Source organism: Podarcis raffonei, chromosome 7 (genome assembly GCF_027172205.1).
Source record: "Podarcis raffonei isolate rPodRaf1 chromosome 7, rPodRaf1.pri, whole genome shotgun sequence".
NCBI lineage: Eukaryota > Metazoa > Chordata > Lepidosauria > Squamata > Lacertidae > Podarcis > Podarcis raffonei.
Genome location: NC_070608.1, coordinates 18,456,458 through 18,478,401, shown reverse-complemented (window position 1 = coordinate 18,478,401; position 21,944 = coordinate 18,456,458). Strand labels below are relative to the sequence as shown.

At 40.5% G+C, this 21,944-nt stretch overlaps 1 protein-coding gene across 4 annotated transcripts in view; it reads right to left on the bottom strand.

Moving 5' to 3' along the window:
- CSMD3 (CUB and Sushi multiple domains 3) overlaps positions 1-21,944 on the bottom strand; it is a 594,298-nt gene that overhangs the window by 487,614 nt on the left and 84,740 nt on the right. The window lies entirely within an intron of this gene.

Here is a 21,944-nt window from a genome sequence, read left to right as displayed (position 1 = left end):
GTGATAGCTCCTCGATTATGGAATTTACATTATGTCCAAGTTGATGAATTTAGGATCAAGATGTCATATTATTAGCTTGCCATTTGCTTGTGAAATTCATATTCCAAGTCATAGAACTGTAGATTTGGAAGGGACAAACAAGAGTCATCTAGTTCAAACCCTAATTTTGCCCAGTGTGGTGCTCAAACCCATGACTTGGAAATTAAGAGTCTCAAGCTCTTATCAAATGAGCTATCCCTTGGTCTTCTCCATTCACATCTAGCAAGATGAATGTGCTGCTCCCTTTCTTTTACTAACATTATGAAAACTATTTCCTTTAACCTTTATTTGTATGTGGAGCTCTGCTGGAGGTATTATATCTTAAGTCCATTCCAAAAACACAGGTTAGGGCAGAATGCTCTGGCCTAGTTGCTAAGTAGAGTTTTCCAGTTAGAAAGTGGAACACATTACGCTAGTGACACTGGATGCTAATAGGTTTCTCAAAATGCTTCTATTAAGCCATAAAACCCCAAGAGTTTGAGACCTGATTGCCAAAGAGATTGCCCTTTTCCTCACACAGTGCTGCAGTCAAAATAAGTAATCATTAGCCCTTAACACAAGGAAACGATTGCACTCTTTCATGGAGAGTTCACAACTCAGTTCCTACTTCCTTGTCCCACTGCCAGTAGAACGTACGAGCCTTCTCTCTGTGATACATCCATCATCTCCCTTAAAAATATTAAAATATGGTGGAATAGCAAACTTGTTAGCATATTGCGTGGATTAAGACAGAGCTTCAAATCACCTCACATTCTCTTGAGCACAATATTTTCAACAGCAGTTCACACATTCAACTGTGAGACAGAAAGCGCAAAAATATGTATCATAGAAAATTTTACTAACAGGTAATTCCACCTATGAATCAGAGGGAACCTTTGATGCTGAAAAATCCAAATCATCAGTATGCTGAAAATGCACCTCTTTATCTTGGTCTTGACACTCGAAATATGTGTTTTTGGGATCCACTCTATTCCTGAGGGTATGATTTGTTTTAATTGTTTTAAATATTGAATATTTAAATTGTTGTAGCCTGATGGTGAATGCTGGGTGATCAAATTAATAAAATTATACCCCAAGGTCTGCTGGGAACACAGCTGTAGGTTTCATTTCATTTTGTTTATTTATTTCATAATTTATTTTATTTCAAATTTGTACCTGTTTATGTTTCATTGTTCATTTGATTTTAACCCTCAAAGCTGTTAACTTCCCAGTTTTGTTGGATTCCAGCACCCATCAGCCATAGCCAGCATGACCAAAGGACAGGAATTTATTTATTTTATTTTATTACATAAAATGTATACACTGCTTGATTGTAAAAAGCAACAACAACCAACTCTTAAAGTGGATTTCAAAAAGATAAAACCATAAAATTGGGGGGAAATTTAAAATATATTAAAATATACACGAGGTTAAAATACTAAGAAGTTTAAATTTTCTAAGCATTTGAGTAGGCTTTACAAAACCATGTTTTTAGCAGGCACGGAAAACAATTCAGAGAAGGTGTCTGCTTGATAGGCAAGGAGTTCCAAAGTACAGTATAGGGGAGGCCTTATTAAATGACAAAGTTCTTACAAATGCAGAATGGATATTATAAGGCACTTGTAATAGTGCCTGTTACTGATCAAGGAAATAATGGGAGATGTAGTCAATGAACTTCTGAAGCGCAACAGGTTCCCTGTTCCTACAATGTACCAATGGTCTAAGGCCAATAGGCTTGGTTCCTGCAAACTAGTTCAGAACAACCATTTCATAACCTTCTCAGTTTGGCATGTACACTGTTGTCTATTACCAAATTGCCATACCCAAAATATTTCTTATTTCCCCTCTTTGGTGCCTTCGGCAACTCATGATCTATTTTTAAATCCCATCTGAAAAATTATCTGTTGTTATTTATTATTTAACTCTGACTGCATTAGTTAACTTTGTAAAAGCCTTTGGGATACATTTAGTTCAGATATCACTTCTTCAGAATGAAATTTGAATTACTTATGAAGAGTTATGTTGAATTATTTACATGGGCTGTGCCTCGGGATCTTGGATGGAATTCTCTGTTTTTCAGAGACAAGTGGACTCCATGTTTTTGTCAGGAAGCTGAAGGACTCCACTCTCAGTGACCTTTCTCACAAGTGTTTGTTTCATATTTTCCACTGGGGAATACAAGATGTGGGTCTACAAAACCACTCAGTTTAAAGCTAGCTAAAGCTTCTGAACACCCCCCCAACAACACTACCCATTTTGAACATTACTGTCTTCAAAATTGAGGACACAAGACAAATAATTGTAGAAATATCTCTGTTCTCAGGTAAATCTTACAACCCCCCGCACACCAGCCAAAGAACCCTGAAGACAAATATACAGTATTGTTTCTTCTGGGGGGAAAATTCTCAGAAATTACTTGGAACATAGAACACCAAAATCAAGAAAACATGATAGTCTTTTTATCAGCAAAGCTGGAGGTTCATTTTATATGTTGTACTGCTCTTTGCCTTACAAGGGAAATCCATGTTCCTGTCAGGACTAGAGACAAATCAAAGTAGGGCTGAGAGAAAATGGCCTCCCCAAATTCTCCGCTTTATTTGAAAGTGGTAAAAGAGGGAGATGGGTTCAGAATATTCTGAGGGAGAACAGAAGTAGAATTCTCCAACAGTCTGAAAAAGAAAATTTATCATGGCCATTGCTTCTTTAAACAATATTAAAGTAATATTAAACAATAATAAACCTGGGATGCAAAGGAGTGTATGATATTTTCTACCCTATTTATGAATGAAATGTGGAGGGGCATTTCACTTTATATTTAACATAGGGTTGGAGCAGAAATTCTCAAATAATTTATTAGAAATGTATGTCTTCCCTTGAGAAAACAGAGACCGAATGTCCAGCAAATGTGTAAGGGAGAGAGAATTGCCCCTCACTGCAGTTTTGTGTCTGACCCTGATTTTATGTATTAAGTTTCATTTATTTATTTAGTATAATTCATATAACCCTTAACAGAAAAATATGAATGTGCTTTACATGATAATACATAGTAGTCATTCAAATAGGCTAAAAACAGACTCCAGAAACTAGACACCCTAAAATTGTCAAAATATAGATAAAATCAACAGTTTTAAAAACAAATAAACACAATAAAATTACATGTCTGGAAAGGCTTGCTTTCAACAGCTGTCAAAAATAGTACCTAATATCAATAAGCAGAGTTCCAGAGAATAAGTGATACCACTAAAAGATTAAGTTCTTAGTAATAGCAGAATGGACATTATGTGACACTTCTAAGAGTGCCAATTCCATCGATAAAATTAGTCATGTGGGCATATATGGGGTGAGGTGATCCCAAACAGACTAGTTTATTGAACAATTGGGAGATCGTACCACATTAGGGAAGAATTCTAGACTAAACCACTTTTTTTTTTCTAATCGAAGGAAGTTCCAACTTTTGGTTTTAATCCAGTTCATGAGAAAGCAAAAATAAAAATAAAATACGTAGAACAAAAATATATTTTCAAAAAACACTGCCGAAGCAACCAGAACAGAGCAAGCAAGCTGAACAATGATATGCAAATGCATTTGATTTGCATAATCCATTCTAAAAGCAGATTTAGCGTTTTCTATTTTTAAAATAATGCGGGGTGTTTTAGCACCGATTTCTAGGCTTTCCTTGCTTTATACGTCTCAGATTCCTATGCATTGTCAATGAGAGAGAAATCATCCTGAGCACATACTGGGAGTGCCATTTCAGGTTTCAGTGTCTCTGTCGGTGGCAGTTTGTATGTGGCTGGGGAGGGGCAGAGAGAAGAGTACAGGGCTGGGCCAACATATCTTACTGCCTGGAATAGAGTAGCAGATTGCACCCCACCCCTCCAAGGCGTGGAGTTTAGTACCAGCAAAATTAGGTTCCCACATGAAGCAGAAAATTCCACAAGCACCTCTCCCCAGACAGTAAAAAATAGCAACACTATTCCTGCCCTTTTCATGGCACCCCAAATCAGCTGCAATTTGGCTAACGTCTACCCAGATAGTGATTTCACTAGTGGGACAGGGGAATTTACAGCAAGGATCAAAAGCTTGTTCTTAAATATGTTTCCTGTTTCAGAAATAACAGTGCTTTCTTCTTTTGCTATTATAAAAATCTCATTGCAACCTGAAACATACCAAAAATATGTGGGCTGAAATATAAGGGTCATTGCCACCTCTTCCGCCTATCCAAAATTTTGCTTGTGACACATAGTCTTGGCAGAAATATATTTTGTTCCCTGGAAGCCTCAATAAAACTTCAAAACCCAACACACCAGAAGGTATCATTTGGATGTGCTCTGTGATAATGAATGGAATTACGGGGCTTTCATCACCATATACTGTTCATCCAGAAAGGGTTTATGTAAACTTATGCAAGCTTGGAAACAGAATCATGCACACATTTTTGTCAAAGCACATCAAGCCATAAATAAAGTATGAATACGTTCCTTAAAGATACCAGCATTTTAAGTTCGCATTTGCACTTTTGGCTGCTTTATAATGATCTGCAAACATGACTCTGCCCTTGAGCAGTTAAGAGGATTTTCCCCGCTAAGCACAAATATTGATATTCCATGAACCCACTAATAAATAAAGCTACATCATAGAGAAGCTGATTGCATGGCTGCAATTTGTTAATCATGGCTGGAAAAGTTGAGAGGTAGAGACACAGCATGCAGAGTTCCAGCTTCAATTCCTAGCAATTTCCATTTAAAAGGATCGGATAGCAGGTGATGCCTCTAATCCTAGACTAGATGGATGAATAGTCTAACCTGGAATAAGGTAGCATGTAAAAAATCACATGATATGCTGGTCCCTTTACATCATTGCTGCTGGAACACATTTTCACACAGCACTAAGCAGAAAGAAGACTCAACACACCATAGTGGAGGAAATATAACAGAGTGGAGGATCTGCAAATAAGCCAAATCAGTAAGTGCAGGCAGGGAGATGCAAATCCATGTGCATGAGGAAACTATTCTTATTTTGTGTAATAGTTTGTGTCAGTTTCTCTGTTGTCGCTTCAGTTTTTTATACACCGCTTAGAGATTTTTTTTACTGAATAATAATAATAATAATTTATCCTTTATACCCCTCCCATCTGGCTGTGTTTCCCCAGCCACTCTGGGCTCCCAACCGAATGATAAAAACACAATATACCACAATACCTACTGTATTAAGTGGTATAGAAATTAAATAATCAATGTGGCCACTGCCTTATTGGCTTTATACAGCCAAGGACTGGGAAACGATTCTCCCTCCTTGCTGAGTGAGCCTTGCGTATGTGAACCAAGGTGCACATTCCAGGCCCTAAGGGCAACCCTAGGTACCTATAAGCTTCAGGCTGTGAGGCTCAAGAGCGTCCCCATACCCAATAATGACTCAGGATGGCAGTGACATTAAGTTTTCCCTTCCCTGTCCACACAGAATTCTGAACAGACAAAAATCAACGCCCTACACAGTGTGAAGTAGGTGAAAAGGAGAATCAGTCAGAGGCTACCTAAAAAATCCTACTCAGCCCTATAAAAGCTGACTAGCTGTAGAGTTTTGTGATGACACATCCTAACGTTAAGGTGGGAAGATGTCCACAGATAAATAAAGCATCAGGGCTCTTTTTCAGGCAGAACTCAGTTCTGGCACCTCTCAGGTGGGTGCCATGGCCATTGTAAGAGAACAAGGAAGGCTTTCATGGTGAGTTCTGGCACCTCTTTTTCTGAAGAAATAGCACCATAAAGCATTATTTTGATTTGCTCTGAAGATGCTACAAGAAGTTTAGCTGAAACCTAAGCAACTTGCATATAATTTATATGTTGATGTAAGCAGTAACTGTTAATAAACACTTTCATATGTACCTGTTGTTATGTAGGACCTGAGAAGGAAGTGCAATGCTGGATTACATTTTATTCTTAAAGAAGTAAGTGACAATCTTGGCAATTCATTCACTTGTTATTATGTAACTTTTGCATAATACTTTGGCATGTAAATCTTTAATGAGATTTACAGAGAAGTTCAGTTACTAAAGCAACCACCAAATGCATCAAATCTGGTTCTTCGGAATCCGAAAGTAGTAATGTTCAGCTGCTAGGTGATAGGATTATGTAGAGCAGTAAATTTTGGTAGTAAATGGATGTATTTTAAAAGACAGAGGTTGTCCTTTAGAAAAAGGGGGGGTGTATTTAATCCCCTCCATAGTGACATGGAGTTACATGATTTTGAAAAAGGCACTGAGATTAAACTAGGAGCAAAAGCAAAAGTAAGTTCCAGTAAATAGTAAAGTATAAGTTAGCTAAGATCAAACAAATAGTGTGGGTGGTTTCATGGAAGTTTCAGCAAGATTAGAAAGACCTTAAGTATCTTGGTACTCAACAGTTCAGGGAAACACTGTAAAGATACCACTTCAGATGTCATGCAGCAGTCATCATAACTGTGTAAAAAAGGAAGAGGTAGAATCTCAGTATGATTAACTCCTCTGTACCTTGCAGTTCTTTTCATTGCAACCAGTTACCAAACTATCAACACTCCTAAAAAGAAGTACAGTTACCTGCAGGTCTAAGCAGGTCGGAGATCTAACGGGGGGCCATCAGTGCTGTGTTTCTGCCAGAAATGAAAAGCATTCTCATTTGCTCAAGCATTTCTGCACTGGGTCACTTATTTTCTATAATTTCTATTATGTGCTTTTGTATTTTGTCTGTTTTGCTGCAGCTTTAGGAAATTGGTAAATTACGCTGTTCATCACTTTGTCACGCTAAGTGAAAAGCAATATATAAATCCTTGAAACAAATAAGCAAGCAGTCAGGAAAAAAAGTCTTGGCAATGAAAAGCAGCCATCTCAATCTCATATCCGGGGCTGGAAGGGCAGGAAGGAGAAATAAGCACCAGTCCAAATCAATGAAGGCTATTATGAGTCTAAAAAACAAATCCAACTTCAGGCTCCAGTCCTATTGGGTTTAGGGTCACCAGATGCAGAAGATGACAGCATGTACACACCTACAATAGTTTTGTAGAAGAGGGCATTTCAGCAGGTACCACACCTGCTCAATCGACTTCTTCTACAAAACTATTAAAGATTCAGAAACCCAGTCCTCTTCTGCATCTGGCAACTTTAATTATGCTGCAATCTGATGCACACTAACTGGGAGTCTGTCCCACTGAACTCACTAGGATTTTCTTCAGAATAGACTTCTATAGGATTACACAACACATTGTTGTTGTTGCTTATAAATTAGATTATATACTCTGCTGTGCACTGCCTTGATATCCAAACAGAATGAAGGGGAGCATAGAAATACTTTAAATAAATGAATAAATGAAACTGTGCTGTTAGCTGATTAATTGTATGAGTTTTACTCAATTCATGAATAGATTAAACTTGCATATGGGTAAAATAATTGTTCAGAAGGAGAAAAAAGCACCCACTCTTTGTTTGAAGAGGTTCCTCAAATATGATGCCATTAATGCCATCTTAGAAAAGGCAATCCCTCATGTGAGATGGGAAAGAAGGCCTTTTTTAATATGCTGTCCACTGCCTACATTTTTAAGTACTTCTGTTAATAACAGTGTTTTTTGAAAATGTGCTGCCTGATTAATTGGGAGCATCTAGCTTGCCAGATGTTATCTCTTGATCAATTAATCATCTAGCAGGTTAGAGTACACTACCATCCATAGATGCACAGCTACATGGAAAACCATACTCTAGTATGCCTAAGAACCATAGGTAGTTGTCTTGCACTGAGTTGGTCATTGGTCCATCTAACTCAGGATTGTGAAAATTGACTGGCAGCAGCTCTCCAGGGTTTCAGACAGCATTCTCTCCCAGAACTACCGAGAGATGCCAGGGATTGAATTTTGGACCTTCTGCCTGCAAAGCAGCTGCTCAACCAATGACTCGTGGTCATTGTCCAATGGTTCCTTATAAAAACTGGAAGAAGGCTTCAAGTGGGTGTTGTGGATTACACTCTAATGTGTGTTATTATTCCAGGAGATGCAAATTAGGTAATTTCACTTAAAAGTGCTAACATAAGAGAAATCTCTTCCGCCCTTACTTCCAAGTCAATATGGACACCATCATTCATGCAATAGTTACTTATATTAAAATCCATATAAGGCAACAATGACATTTCCTGCAAGTTCAAAACTGCTTTTGAGAAATCCTCTCCTCTTCCCTAAGGGAAGGGGTTGCAAGCAGGATGCACTTTCCCGCCTTTCGCAGGGGGCACAGTTATGCCCCCTGCATCACAGGAGGTCCTAGTCCCGAGTCATGCACCAGCCACTTGTTTTTTTCGCCTACTTCGTGGCAAATCGTCACAACTTTGTAAATTTGGCGGTTAGGCATTGGAAAATGTGTTGTGTGTTGGAGGAAGGGTTGTGGCCATCACCTACCCCTCCCCTTGAAGGGTATAAAGGAATCCGGTGGTTGTGGTTCCTGTCCGATGCCTAGGTGGTGTTTAGGGCCATGGCATGACCGTCTGGTGACTCTAAGGGAAAGCTTCCAGTTGGTTTGCATCAACAAGCTCCCCCTACAGGTTGTTAACCCTTGGGTGACTCCCTGCAGGGCGGGCAGGAATCAAGTATAGTCGGTTCAGATCCAGTGCCTAAGCCAATACCACTCACATTCTGTAACCAATAAAGTTGTGGCCATTTTTAGCCCATTAACCTTAATTGCTGGTGTCCACATGTCTTATTTCATCTTGGGGCAGGACCCCGATTCACAACTCCATGTTCTACACATTATCCCTTTCCCAGGTCATCCCAACGAAACTCATACCATTAAGAATCTGTGTCTCAAAATTAATCTTCCCAAAACTAATCTTGAAAATAGAATTATTATTTTTTAAAAAGACAATATGGAATACAACAAACGATGCAATAATTACAGGTAACCATCACAAGTAGCTGTAAGAAGCTGCTTTACACTGAATCAGGCATTTTGCCCACTAATTACTGTATGTTCTGATCAGCAGAAATATTTCCTAGCTTGATGATAACTGGAGTTCTTCAACTGGAGACGCTAAGAATGGAATTTGAGACCTTATACATCGAAACATGGCTACTTGCCATGGGCCCTGCTAAATGTTCCACATGGAAGCACGATTCCAGAAATATCAGAATTAAAGGAGTACAACCTAGTTGGTGAAATATATCAAACAAGTTAAACGTGCAAGAAATAGTAAGCAGATATAGCCCTTGTAACATCTCTCAAGAAAATAATTTCACTTAATTTAACATCTTTGGAAATGTCAGACTCCTAGGATTGACAAGGCAGCTCATACCATGGCACCTTGTCATTCAGTTATGTATCCCAAAGGCAGTAAGCACCTTTAGAGTTGAGTTAAAGGACAAGGACGCATTGTACTGAATCACTTTCTGAGTTCCACATATCTTTGATCCTTAAGGGATCCTTAAGGGATCAAAGACTTTGCAGTTTATTGAGCACATTGGTTATTTTAGCCCTGGCAGCATATACTAAAACTACCACACCCCCAGACCACAGACACTGAATATGGAATGGTAGCTGATCTTCTTTAGCATTACAATTGGGCTTGGTAAGCAGAACTATCTAGGCCCCTCTGACTGGGAAATATCCCCCCCAAAAAAACAACAACAACAACACAGATTGGTATATGTTTGGGTTTTCTGCCTTTCCCTCAGTGAAATTATGGTCTTCCTTTGTTAGGCAAACGAAAGTTGTTTGCATGAGGGTGGAAACGGCATTGGGCAGGATAAACATTGTATGGGGCCTGAAGGAAAGGGCCTGAAGGAAAGATTGACCAGAGCCTGCACTCTGGTCACCCAGTGAGTCCTTGCTTGCTTGGCTTGCACTGAGGCATCTGATCATAGCCTGCATTTTAATCAAGGCTTATATTTTGATCAGATTCCTGTATTCTAAAAATGACCTTAAAGAAATATATATTTGTAAATGTTTGTATCTCTCATGCCAGGCAGAAACCATACTCTGGCAGCTGTTTATCTTCTTGATCAAGGGCCCCCCTGATCTATAGCAGTGTCTCAGGGTTGTAAAAGGAAATTACAGGCTAGGAGCAAAAGGTCACACTGACCATACAAATTATAGAATACAATCAAGGTTGCAAAAACACAAATAGTAATAATTATTGTGCCTCCCATTAAACTTGAGCCACATCTTCCTAAGGTTAAAAGGGCAAGAGCTAATACAAACAGCAACTGCACTTGGCGAAACTGCTTTGAATCTTTAGAATTTAGAATTTAGCTTAGCTTTTGCTAAGTTCCCTTTCTTCTAAAAAAACTATGTTATGAAATATATTGGCTTAAATGTAATTATGCAAAGGATTTAGAAAGTAAGAAATCATAGAATCATAGAATCATAGAAGAGTTGGAAGAGACCACGAGGGCCATTGAGTCCAGACCCCTGCCAAGCAAGAAAAAACACCATCAGAGCACTCCTGACATATGGTTGTTGAGCCTTTGCTTAGTGACCTCCAAAGAAGGAGATCTTTCATTGATAATGTGTGGGAAGATGAACAAAAAGATCTGTTCAGATAAAATTAGCCACCATCTGTTTTGGAGTGAATAGGGCAATAGGGCAAAAGATGAAATGTTAGTTAAGGCGCCTAGTCTAGGGCAAAAGGTTATCTGGTAATTAAGGTGCCTGGTCGAGGTAAATGTAAGATATATGACTACTTATTTGCCAATTATAAATAGAAGGAAATATAGCTCTTTGTCTCCCATAAAAGGTAATAGGAAATGGGTGTATCTTTTATGATTGGTTCTAGCAAACAGCCAATAGGAATTTTAACCAGGCTGATTGGACAGAGGCAGCCAAAGGAGGAGCAAGGGGGCTGAGCTGAGGGAATATAAGTGCTGGCCATAATGGCAGGAGGCCAGGCCAGAGCTTGGTAACCATATACCACTGTGCCTCTTATTTATTTGTCTGACAAATAAATTATTATTTTAATTTCTCTATTGCTGCGTTGAATATTTCATTCCAGCTAAGCGTTAACCACAAGCAGGGTGCTACAGCACAACAGCAAGGTCCAACACTGGCTGACTCCCACTGAACGGGTTTGGGGCGCTCCAAACCCAGCAGACCCATCCCATCAACATGGGGCTTGTGGAATGATGAACTGATCCTGGACCCAATGTCATGCCAACCCTTACCCTGCCCGCTGCTTTCAATAAAGATTTGGCGTCATTTTGTCTCATGACCATTGTAAAGGTAAAGGGACCCCTGACCATTAGGGCCAGTCGTGACCGACTCTGGGGTTGCGGCGTTCATCTCGCTTTATTGGCCGAGGGAGCCGGCGTACAGCTTCCAGGTCATGTGGCCAGCATGACTAAACCGCTTCTGGCGAACCAGAGCAGCACACAGAAACGCCGTATACCTTCCCTCTGGAGCAGTACCTATTTATCTACTTGCAGTTTGACGTGCTTTCGAACTGCTAGGTTGGCAGGAGCTGGGACCGAGCAATGGGAGCTCACCCCATAGCGGAGATTCAAACCGCCGACCTTCTGATCAGCAAGTCCTAGGCTCCGTGGTTTAACCCACAGCGCCACCTGTGTCCCAAGCCATGTCATGCCAACCCTTACCCTGCCCGCTGCTTTCAATAAAGATTTGGCCTGATTTTGTCTCATGACCATTGTACGTTCTGCTTATTTTGCTGCTCTCATGGGTTATATAATGCGCCTGTTTGGGCAAACAAAGAGACATGTTTCCCTGAAATACATTCTCAGTAGTACCCTTATGACACCTACATTTGATTCATTAGCAGCAGATTTACAACTGACTTTTCCTACGCTTCCAGTAAAATTGTTTCATTGTCTACTCTTAACTATTTTGTGCCTTAACATTTACAGTACATATGCTGTTGCAACATAAATCCTATCCTCTCTTGTTTGCCTACTTTTTATATAACACTTTCAGTTATTTAAAGCCAATTCTTGTTTTTCTCCCCCTTTTTAAGCGTTATTTCAGATACCCCTTGTTAACAGTGTTGCTGTGACTTAACATCCATGTTCTTGAAGTGTGGCATGTAAAACTGAGCATAGTGTTCTGTGCTAGAGCATCACACTTTGCCTAGAGTAAGAGAGAAACTCTTGCTTGTTCTCCATTGCTCATCCCATTCATCTATCAGATACGGCAGCCTACAATCATGTGTCATGAGATATATAAAGATTGTTCACACTTCCACCCTTGTGCAGATGAATACATGAATAGGGCTGCATTAGAGGCAGCCAAACCATATCTAATTTACTTATTAGATAAAGAAGAATATGTGTGATGGCACACTGAGACTAACTTTTAATGAGCTTTTTGTTACAAAAAGGCACTAGCTTTTGTCAGTGACAAGCTGCTTCTTCAGATGCTGAGTTGCAACTGGGTAGAGCAAGGTAGAAAAGTCATAATTATTTCTCTCACCATTCTTCCCAGGGGGCGCAGGATGGCACTCCTGATTCCTTCTTTCATCTTCACAACAAGTGTATGAAATGGGTTGGAGTAAGAAATTATTCCAAGATTACCCAGTGAGTTTTATAACTGAGTAGAGATTTGAACCTAGCTCTTCTCAGTTCTAGTCCAGCATTTTACCTATGGCACCAAGCTGGCCCTTCCAATTACCCTCTTCTTCCCCGTAATGTGTAGTAATTAAACATATCTAACATATCTAATGTCACAATTCTCTGTATTTTGCAGCCTGTGCTCACAGCCCATGCTCATCAGGTGTAAGGTTGGTATATTCTTGGCATGATGACTTAGCATCATGCGTTTCATTACTATTATGTTATGATGGAGGAAATGAAGAAGAACTAGTCATGCATAGGACTAGTGGGTAATATCTAATTCCACTGGGAAATGAGCACAAGTGATAATTCACAATGCCCCATTCTAAAATATTTTGAGGCTGCACCATAAATAACAGCAGACCATCCATGATACTGCTCCTCTGAAGTGGGCTACAGCTTTGTGCTAAACAGACTCACACATAAGCATTTCTTTTTAAGGGGGTTTTGGACTGTGCTGTTTGATTGCTAATAGTAGGAGACTCTATTTCCTTTTTCAAAATTTATTATCTGCATAATTAAGAATATATGGTGTTGTTATTGGTGCTGTAAACTGAAAATGAAATCCACACCAAGGATGAATAAATTACCCTGTAGGGAAATAATAGAAAATTCAAATGAAAACAAAAAATTTTAATTATGCTATTCTGTCTCTCACTTAATTACCTAGTGGTAATTTAAGGGACCTGACTTAAGTTATTAATGTAGTGTTCTAAACTGAAGCCAGTGCTCAGTGAGCCCAAGAAGTTTCAAGAAAACAACACTTTCATCACTGGTGTTTAGGATGTGTTGACTTTGTTGAATTACTGCAGTAAAGTGTGAATGATTTATGGAAGAAGAAGAAAAACATCATTGCGTGCTTTAAAACAAAAGTGTGATGCTGTAATTGGGTGTTAAAGAAACAACACATTACTTAAGATTGCAAAGGTAATTTGTCCTATAATATGAAGTGTGGTATAATAAAGGGGAGGCTTTATTAATATTACGGATGAATGACTTAGAATAGCTTCTGGAGCAGCTAATAAGTAGCTGGTGACATTAATTTGGGCTGCAATTCTTTGCACGCTTATGTGGGAGCAAGCCCCATAAAACTCAGTTGGGCTTACTTCTGAAAAGACATTAGGGTGGGGCCACCATCGGCATGCACATTCACCCTACACTCACATTCTTTTGAGCACTTTTGTTGTTGTTGTTGTTTAGTCATTTAGTCATGTCCGACTCTTCATGACCCCATGGACCAGAGCACGCCAGGCACTCCTGTCTTCCACTGCCTCCCACATTTTGGTCAAACTCAGGTTGGTAGTGTCAAGAACACTATCCAACCATCTCGTCCTCTGTCGTCCCCTTCTCCTTGTGCCCTCAATCTTTCCCAACATCAGGGTCTTTTCCAGGGAGTCTTCTCTTCTCTTGAGGTGGCCAAAATATTGGAGCCTCAGTTTCAGGATCTGTCCTTCCAGTGAGCACTCAGGGCTGATTTCCTTCAGAATGGATAGGTTTGATATTCTTGCAGTCCATGGGACTCTCAAGAGTCTCCTCCAGCACCGTAATTCTGAAGCATCAATTCTTCAGCAATCAGCCTTCTTTATGGTCCAGCTGTCACTTCCATACATCACTACTGGGAAAACCGTAGCTTTAACTATACGGACCTTTGTCGGCAAGGTGATGTCTCTGCTTTTTAAGATGCTGTCTAGGTTTGTAATCACTTTTCTCCCAAGAAACAGGCATCTTTTAATTCAATTTTTAATTTGAGCACTATCATGGAGCTATATATGTACCAAGAGACCATTGACCAACATATTGATAAGGCTGCATGTGCCTGCTGAAATACTCCACACTGCCCAAATTGCAGTGCCCTCTGTCCTTAGGCCTTGTGCACTGTTCCAAACTTTCAAGTTAGAATGTTCATAAACATTCCATGAGAACTCAGTAACTAAACCAATTGAGGAATGCCTCAATTCAGTCAACTGAAACCACTGTTCTCACAGCCAAATGCCACAAACATATGAGAGTCTTCACTCTAGGTTTATCTCAGTTTTGTGGTTGCTGTTTAGGTGATTTGGCCGTAAATGGGCAAAAACAGTATATTCCTGCAAATTTACATCTTCTGTACTTTATATGTAATATCTTGCAGTTCCTTTATGACCAAAAGTAAAGAGATTCTTGAAAGGTGGAACTAAGGTCACAAAGAAACAGCACTTTGTATGTTTGGATTCACCTCTCTGACAGGTTTTCTTACAATGATCTCAGTGAACAGAACTGTGAAAGACTTCTTCCTGAGACCCTGGAGAATTTCTGCCAGTCAGAGAGACATCACTAGAAGAGAGGATGCATTTGGCTGATTCAGGACAAGGCAGCATTTCCTATCCTTATGCTCTATTTATCTAGACCATGGGTTGTCAACCTGGTCCCTTTCAGCATTCTAGGTGGGCGGTAGGGGGTTCTACAGCACAAGCTGAATCCTCCTTCCATTGAGCACTGGTGGGCAGAAATTTTACCATCAAGAAAGATGCATTAGTGGGCAGTAGGTATAAAAATGTTGACTACCCCTGATCTAGACAGATCCTTGCATCATAAAAGGACTTCTTTTAAACTTTGGAGAGGCAAGGTTCATTGCAAGCTCTTCGGACACACATTACCTCTTCCAGAATTTTCTATCATGACTTCTACAATCTAATGAGATTTGATATCTCATTAATTTCTTGACAACCACAGCAAGTATAAGTGCACTAAGAGAGTATACAAACACAAAATACAAACAATGAGGGCACATAAGTGTGCATTGTGGACCCAGGAGCAGTGAGACCATGGGGACTGAGGTTGACAATGCACAAAATAGTAATGACAGGACAAGATACTTGGGTTAAAATTAGCCACAACTTTACTGATTACAGATATCAGGAGGTCCTGGCTCTAGGCCTTGAATTTGTATCTTGAATCAACCAACCTGGTCTGCTGGTTGACTGTTACATTAGGGTTGATCTCAGATTATGGACCACCCTATGATGTGCATCAAATCAGGGCAGCCGTTTAGGACACCATTAGGAGGGTGGGGGTCTGTGGCCTGTCTATTCCCATCTGCATCTTTGCACAGAGCCCCCCTTCTGGACCCCTTTACCAGAGTACCTCACTCTTTGGATTGTGTAAATGGAGGGGGAGGGCTCTCACCCACCCTTTCTTCCTAGTTTAGGGAGCCAATCCCAAAGTCTTATCTGCCAGAAAGTTGAGGCAGTTGCAATGAGGACAGGCCCAACATGTCAGCCGGATTTGTACTTCCAGTGCATTCTTTATCTGTGGAGCATTGCATCACAGGGAAAAAGCTCCTTTAGTACAGTATATTAATTTTATTGAAACAAAAAATTTTTTTAAAAAAAATCCTTCCAGTAGCACCTTAGAGACCAAGTAAGTTTGTTATTGGTATGAGCTTTCACTTTTAGATTTCATTGTCAGAAACCTTCATTACAAAAACCACTCACAGGAAGTGAAAAATACTGTCTAATGCCAATTTTCTATCATATGAGAAACATTATTTTCTGAAAACAGAAATCAAGGTACTAAGTATAATACAAGGTTCAGTATATTATTATTTTTTTTAGTCTCCTTTCTTTTATCTGAATTGGGGTGAGGCAATAAGTTTTTGACCTCACAAACTGAAGATTGTGTTGTTGATTCAAGTCAAGGTTCAGTATAAAAGCTCCAGTCTCTGTGGAATATGTGGCAGCAGAGCCAGAACTGTTGAAATATTTAAGAAAAAACATTAGCTTATAAACTGCAACTGTTTTCTTTAGAGTGCATATATAATCTCAGCAGGTATCAGTAGAAAAGGTCACAGGTGTTGATCGCTTCCGAAAGCTACTGAAGTCACTGAGTTCTGAAGCTATGCAACGCCTTGTACGTCAATATCATTTGTACCACACCACCGAGATTTTCACAATTTAAAAACAAAAGCAAAACAAGTTTGGTTGTTAGCTCTCCCTCCTGCCTTCAAACCATCTGTCATGCTCCACAGAGTGCCCCCTGGGGCTAAGGTCTCAACAAGCCAAGGTCAAGCACAGAGTATCAGTCTAGGTTCAAAACATGATCAAAGTCAAGAAAAAAGTCCAAAGTGAATATACCAGGGAGTTCAGCAAGATGGGGAAACAAGGAACCAGAGACCTGTGTTGATTCCAGCCATGGGAAGGCTCAAAGGGAACTTTATATATTGGGACCTCCGTACCCTAATTCCAAAAGTCTGTTGGAATAAGAAAGTCTTCACCTGCCACAGAAAGGTCAACAAAGAGGATGTTAGTCCCCTTCCCACATCTTTTTTTTTGAAAAATCTACATGACAATCTGCAATGAAGTGGATACTTAAATAAAAAAAAAATTCCCCTAAAAATATACGTATCTCAAAAGACACATTTAAAGTGCATTTTGATAAATTTATTGTGTCAAGAGCGATGCTGGAATATCCAGGATGTGCAATGCTGGTGGACCCACACATTCGCATGGGAGGTGAAGATCAGTCTGGAATCAGCTACATTCGTAAAGATAAAGCGCTTTCTATGCGTTATAACACTGTGACACCAGAAGGCGCTGTGGAGTCTCGTCTTTCACCAACGGGATTTCCCTGTATGAAGTTTACAACATGTTTAACTGAATCACTTCTTTGATGTGTCTCGATCCAGCCCCAGTTTGCATCGGAATTCAGTTCATGAAGATTGATTTTCTGAAGCACCCCTGTGTCAAAGCAAGCACAGTAGTAGGCTGCTGATGGTTTGTCCTGTACGGTGACTGTCATTTACAGTCACTGCTTGATTTACTGTCTATTAAAGTTACCAACCTCTTCTCAGATTTTCAGTAACTGCTACAGTTGATGAAGAGGGAGACATTGAAATACTCTGGAATGTTCCATCTGGCTACCTGCAAAAATGCCTAAGGATTGCTAGAAAGGGGGACAGTTAACTATGACTGGCATTCCTACCAGTCCCAGGATGTCAGAAAAATTAAAGTGAAACTACAGGTAAATATGATCATATCCCTCTTAAGCACCACTGAGCAACTTAGCATAGAAAGCAGCGTTAGTTAAGGTACTAAAGAATCAGCGAGCAAGATTAATGTTTCTGACACATGACAAATTAGCAAATCCTTGGACGACATATGGAGAAACAGAAATGAACATCCAATCAGCAATGGCGTAGGCCCAATTTCCTTCCTCTTCTGTTTGTTCTCTGAACATTGGTATAAGTCTGTCGATAACTTGTGTTAACACAGGAAGACAAATAAGGAAATAGAGGACTGCAACAAACAGTTGCAGTGTGTGATGATCCCGTTTAGTATCACAGTCATACCATATTTCAGGATGCGCCTTCCATTCTCCTCTTCCAGTTTTCTGTTTCTTGTGGTCACTGAGCTTGCTAAGTCCTCATTGGACTTCTATTTTTGTGTGAGGGAAGGAGATGGAAAAACTGTGTTTTCCCCACCCCGAAAAACATATTTCGGGTACTTCTGCAAACCTTGGGTTTCCTTTAAGTGTGCTAAATAAACCCCTCGTGTTTCACATAGGTCTGGTTTGGGCTAGAATCCTGCTACAGTAACCCACTGAGGTTGAAATTACAGTGGCACCTCTGGTTGCAAATGGGATCCATTCTGGAGGCCCGTTCGCAACATGAAAAGAGCGCAACCCACAGTGGCGGGTCTGCGCACGCGCGAGTTGTGATTTGGAGCTTCTGTGCATGTGCGTGATGACATTTTGTGCATCTGTGCATGCGCGAGTGGCAAAACCCAGAAGTAACCCTTTCCGATACTTCCAGGTCACCGCGGGACGTAACCTGAAAGAACGTAACATGAAGCAAACGTAACAGGAAGTATGACTGTAGTGTGATTTATATTTCCATAGCTTGTTGATACAACATTAGACAGCCATCACAGTAATATGAAGCATCCTGATGTATTTTTGAAGTTACAACCAAGGAAAATCACCTTGTGCAACTGCAACACCACTTTCCTGTTTTAAACCAACTAGCTTGTTCAGCCATGTGAACAGCTGCTGTTAAAAAACTTCCAAAACACCACCAGCTGTGTGCATTTCTCCTCCACCCACGCTACAGCTGTCTACAGCTAGAGCAAACACCAGTGCTACTTCACACATCTGCAGAATCAATGGTCACAAAGAACCCAATGCAAATTGCATCCAAACTAATCTAAAAAGCATGTCAAATTGGAAATTTTGAGCAAATATTCTTATCTAACCATCTGCAAGTTAAGTCAAGCTAAATCGTACATTGCTAATAGCATACGAACAGTGTCAGATTTACGTATAAGCTAAACAAGCTATAGCTTAGGGCCCCACTCTCTTGGGGGCCCCACAAAAATTTAAAGGGGGAAAAAACCACTGGATGTACATTTCCAAAATATAAGATAAAAAAACAAATAAAATAAAACCTACATACAGCAACAATGTTTTGTGTTGTGTAGGCTCCTATGATGTAAGTAAGGGGTCCTGCCTACTATATAAAGGGACCCATTATCTTCAGTAGCCTAGGGTCTCATCAAAGCTATCGTATTTTTTGCTCTATAAGACACACTTTTCCCCTCCTAAAAAGTAAGGGGAAATGTGTGTGCATCTTATGGAGTGAATGCAGGCTCCATGGCTTCAACGAAAGCAATGCGAAGCCAGGAGAGCAAGAGGGATGGGTGCGCACCGATCCCTCTTGCTCTCCTGGCTTCGCTTCGCTGGAGAGGTGCTGCAGCTTTTCCTCTGTGCACAGCGCCCCTTCAGCGAAGCGGGAGGAGAAATGGAAGGGGCTCCGTTTCTCCTGCCGCTTCACTGAGGGAACACTGCGCAGAGAGGGAGATAATTCCCCCCCCTTTGTTCTCCCCCTCTAAAACTAGGTGTGTCTTATGGTCGGGTGTGTCCTATAGAGCGAAAAATACGGTAAATCCGGCCCTGCCTATGAACAAGGAGTATATCTGGGATGGGGAACCTTTGGCTCCCCAGATGTTGCTGGCCTACAGATCCCATCATCCTTCACTATTAATCATGCTGGCTGGGGCTGATGGGAGCTGGAGCCCAATATCTGGAACGCCATAGGTTCTGCCATCATTATATTGCTGTTTTGATTTACATCACTCTCCCTCAAGTCTGGATAGTAACACAGCATTTTTAGAGAATCCTAACCTAACAGAAAAGCAGTTATAACTAGTTCTTCATACATCAGACTAAGATTCACCCTAAAATAGACAGTTACTAGTGAATCATTTGTCAAAAAAGAGAATACTTCCCATTTTGTCCTGCTTGTGAGTTAGGTAAGGCTGAGAGACTGTGACTGGTCCAAGGTCAGCCAGTGAACTTCATCACTGAGCAGAGATCCCTGTTCTCCCAGTTCCTAGGCCCAATCATCCTATTTATTATGGTAGCTGAGATGGTGAGGCAGTTTCTCCCATCAGTGTTATCTTATGAGTTCATGGGAAAGCGTAAGATTCAAATTGGGGGCTTTGTGCTTCACAGCTATAGTCATTCTGCTTCTCCACCACCTATTTTTTTCATTCAAAGCAAAACATCACAATGACATTTCCCACTTTTTAAAATGACATACTGTGCTTAGATGGGAGTTTGGCAGATAAAATAAAAGAGGGGGTTAAAAGACCAAATGCACATGGATGGAATGCGCCATGACAATGTAGGTGAAGAAGTTTGGCTAATGAATTATGTTGCTAAATATTGCTAGCCCAGGACATTTTGACCCACGCTAGCCCAGGTGCGTTGTACCCAAGGCAGATCAAGTTATTCGGCACCTGAGACTAAAAATCTCACAATCACCTCTCCCCACCCGGTTGCAAAAATAGAATAAGAGGGGAAATAGCTAGCTATTTGCTGCCCTTTCATGATATCCAAATCTGCTCCATAATGCAGCTGCCTCACTCTGACTACTGGTGGTGGATGAATTCTCTCTCTACAAGGAAACAAGGGTTGCTGGCAACACAATATAAAACTTGGAGAATAGTGGCCAGCATTTTTTAAAGTACAACAAACACATACACACACATCAGTTAGCCATTCCTTTTTCTTGAGTCATGCTACCAACCAGCTTAACATTCCTTTCACGCATAGGAGCCAACTTCTAAGGGCCAAGGTCCCTTCCCCCCAATAAAATATTTGAGGTGGCCTGCCCCTCTCCCACTTAATGGGCACTGCCATTCAAATGGTGTGTTGTGTACCACGTCTTGTCATCAATTTCTGTGGGGTGGGGCTTACCTACCTCCCCCCCCCAATATTTCATTCACGTTGGCACCCCTGCTTTCACATGACATTATGCCATGGCTTTAAGAAGCTCTGAGGACAGTACAGAAGTGGTTTCCTTTTTTAAAAATACCAGCCCCAGCTTACTCGTCACAAAATTATACACAGGAATTGCATTGCTCTGCACTGACCTTTTATTTATTCTTAATCATTTCCATTTCATTGTAGCCTAAAGATACTCCAGGCACTGCATTTCTGAGAGTTATTGAATTTTGTCGGGTGGCTAGAGACAGTTTGCCTTTAGAAGTTGGGAGCTAAATCTGCCGACAGGCCCCTAATGAATCTTGGGTGCCTAACAATCCTGAAGACATGAGCTGCCTGTCATGTAATTCCTGCAACCTCCCCGTAATATTTACTTGATTTAAACATGCTGAAATGCATCAAAATGGAAAAGAGCAGAGGGTAACCCTCTCTCTTCAAAGTGACAGGAAACTCCTCAGATTCTGAAATACAGTTCAGCAGCCTTTCCCAACTTGCTGCCCTGCAGATGTTTCACGCTGCAACTTCCAACAGTCATAGCCAAAATATTAATTCATATCTGTAGAATAAGCTTCATCCCAATTCCCCTCAAACATTTATCCTCCATCCAGACAAGCAAAGGGCATTATCACAGTTCAATGACACATTCCAGCCACCCAGAAGTTCTTAAGGAGTGTGCAAAACAGGGGTGGTGAGGGCCATGGCCTAGGCAGAAGTTTTGGAAGGAGGCCTTGGCTAGACAGAATCCTGACAATCAGATAGAAAGAAGGTTGCATTTGGACCCTGGGACCTGATGTTTCCAACACTTACTGTAGCTACTAGTTCAGAAAGCTTTGAATATAAGGGGGATATAATGGTTTAGGAAGTCTTGAGAAGGTTAATGTTGAGGTTTGATCCAGACACCAATAATTTTCAATGAATGTGTGAAACCATCAGGAGAAATTCTACCCTGAAGGCTGATAGAAAAGCTGAATTCTGGTTGGTTATATTTGCATGGACACCCTTCCTGTATTTTGAATATTGGCAATTCATTAACAGCCTCTGGAAGGTTTTTGCATGCATAATTTGCACTCCCTTCACTCAGCACCATGGGCTTGCTAGGACTT